Source organism: Trichosurus vulpecula, chromosome 2 (genome assembly GCF_011100635.1).
Source record: "Trichosurus vulpecula isolate mTriVul1 chromosome 2, mTriVul1.pri, whole genome shotgun sequence".
NCBI classification, from domain to species: domain Eukaryota; kingdom Metazoa; phylum Chordata; class Mammalia; order Diprotodontia; family Phalangeridae; genus Trichosurus; species Trichosurus vulpecula.
In genome coordinates, this window is record NC_050574.1 from 246,819,613 (window position 1) to 246,822,611 (window position 2,999).

The following is a 2,999-nucleotide window of genomic DNA, read 5'->3' on the forward strand; positions in this document are numbered from 1 at the left end:
TCTGGCCTCAGACACTTACTATCTGTGTGACTCAGGGGAAGTCACTTAACCCTTTTTGCCTCAGTTTCCTCATCTGTAAAATGAACTGGAGGAGGAAATGGTAAACTACTCCAGTGTCTTTGCCAAGAAGACCCCAAATGGGATCACAGAGTCAGACACAACTGAAATGACTGAACAACAACAACAACATCATATCCAAAGTTACTGCTATTTAATCAATTTACAAAAATATAGAGTTTATCAAAAGAAATAACTGGGGCATGGATTTCATTTATTCATTTCTACATTTCTTGATCCCTGGGAATCCTGAGGAACTAATGTTAGACTAGTACAGAGGTTGTTATATTCGCCCAACTGGTTGATCCTCAATGACTGGTCTACCTACAAAGATGACTTACTTGACTACAGGACTTCGCTGAATTACCACACTGAGTTTTTCAAGGCTTATACTCCTGTCTAACTTTGATGAGTGTCTAGGCAGATTTGCTATTGATTTAAATCCCAACATAGTTTTTCAATGCTTTTTTATATCCAACTTTTTATTGAAAAACCTAGAGAGGGAAAGGTGAGAGGCAGTAAAAGCAAACAAGGCTATTTCTCAGAAGAGCAGTTTCTCATACAAATGGAGTCCATGGACCCCTCCTTCTACCTGAGCAGATGACAGTCCTCTTCTCAAATTTTAGCTCTCCTGAGTACATCATGGCTCTGACTTGAATTAGGCTTTTGACTAATATCTTGGCAGGAGTGCTGGATGCCAGCAATCAAGTTGGGAACAGATTTGTGGATGAACCCTTTTTCCTGCATACCCTGGATACCCCTTGAGTCACTTTAATTTGGTCTGCTTCACTGAAATAATGGTTCTGGCTACCAAGGTTCTTATCCATGGCATCGAGGGAGACCATGCCCCGGTATTTCTTCAGCCAGCTCCCATCAGAGAAGAAATACTTGCCTGGGCCCTCTATGGTGGCCGCCAACAGAGAGCCCATCATCACTGTGAAAGCTCCAAGGGCAAGAGATTTGGCAATATGGCCCAGGTTTTAGATGCCGCCATCTGCAATGATGGGGACATTGAAGTGCCGTGCATATTCTGAGACCTTGTATACAGCTGTCCCCTGAGGTTGCCCATATGCCAGCACTTCCTGTGTGATGCAGATGGAGCTACTGCTCATGCCAACCCTCAGGGCATCCAATCCAGCATCAATAAGGTTTTTTTCACCCATGCAGATATCTCCACATTGCCACCAATAATGTGGAGGTTGTTGTATTTCTCCTTGATATACTTGATCAAGTTAATTTGGAAAATGGAGTTTCCTTGGGAAGAGTCTAGCATGACCACATTGACACCAGCTTGGGCCAGCAACTCAAGCTGATACATGTCATCCTTATGGGTACTAATGGCTGCCCACACAAAAGCTGCTTCTTGGTATCCTTTGATGCCAGGGGATAGTACCAATTCTTCTTCAGGTCCATGCAGGCAATGATGGCTAATAGCTCATCATCCTCATTCTCAATAGGTACCTTCCCTTTCTTGCTCCACTGTAAGATTTCATTGGCTTCCTTTAGTATGAGTCCTACAGAAACCACCACTAGATCCTCCCACCTGGTCATGATCTCACCTGGGAAATGGATATGTTCCTCCTCCTTGAGAAAGTCAATGTCATGAGAAGAGATGATGCCCACTAGGCAGCTGCCCATCTTGCCATCATCCATGATTGGGATTCCACAGAAGCTATGCATTGCTTTGGCTTCAAACACATCTCTGACTTGATCTTGTGGCTCAAGACCACAGGGTCAGTGATGAAGCCTTGCTCATATTTCTTCACTTTGCATATTTCATAGGCCTGGAATTCTGTGACGGATAAAGCCAATACCTCCTGTCAGCACCATAGCTATGGCCATCCCAACCTCGATGACTGTGTCCATTGGGGATGAAACAAGTGGGGTCTTCAGGGTTATCTTCTTGGTAAGTGTTGAAGTTAGGTCCACTTGGTCCGCTGTGAAGTCTATGTAGCCCAGGAGGATGAGGAAGTCATTGTATGTGAGCCCATGCCCACCGTTGAAGAGTTGCTGCACTGTGAGCTCATTGTTTGGAAAGCAATAAGTGCCACTGCTCTTAAGATACTCTGCCATGGCAAGGACCGGATAGGGAGGAGGATGAGGTGGGCTGGGCTGGCAAGACACCAGCATAGAGCTGAGTGGGCTTGATGCTTCTCCTGCCCTTCAATGCATTTTCTAAGATAAAACTATTAGCGAACAAACTTTTGAAATTAAGTTGATATATTTGGGGCCAACGTAATGAAATGGCATTTAGATAGAGATTACATTCAGTGAACTACCTGTTGAAAGTTAAATAACACCCCTTCCAAGACAAAAATGATTTCTCCTTCAAATTTTGCCTACTACTTTGCCAAGACCACTCTTTTCCTTTTTACTATCATCTCTGAAGTATCCCATATCTTCTTCTTCTTCTATTATATCATAATTCCCTTAAGAGCACAGCCTACAGCCTAGCTAGCTTTGTATCCTCAAAACCTAGCATAGTGCTCTATATATGATAGGGTACTAAACATGAGTGAGAAAATCTGCGTTCATATCTTGCCTCATAGCTGTATGACCCTGGGCAAGTCACTTAATTCTGTTTGCCTCAGGTTTCTTATCTGTAAAATGAGCTAGAGAAGGAAAAGGCAAAGCACTCTAGTCAAGGGGTCACAAAAAGTCAGACAAGATTGAGAAATGACTGAACATCGTTAGGTGAGCCAACATCACATCAATTAAAATTGAAGAGGATATTTCAAATAATTATACCCAACCCAATAAATATTGCAACCAATAACAATTAACATGTTGGATTTGGAGGTGAAGGGATCTTATAGATGAGCTGATCCAATTCTCTTCTTTTACAAATAAGACTACTGAGGCCTAGAGAGGTTAAGAGATTGGTCCAAGGTCATACATACAGCAAGTGGCAAAGCCAGAATTTTCATCTAGATCTTCTGCCT

General features: G+C 42.8%; 1 pseudogene; it reads right to left on the reverse strand.

The window, feature by feature from the left end:
- Positions 1-598: 598 nt before the first annotated feature.
- LOC118839612 lies at positions 599-2,130 on the reverse strand (annotated as a pseudogene).
- Positions 2,131-2,999: the final 869 nt, after the last annotated feature.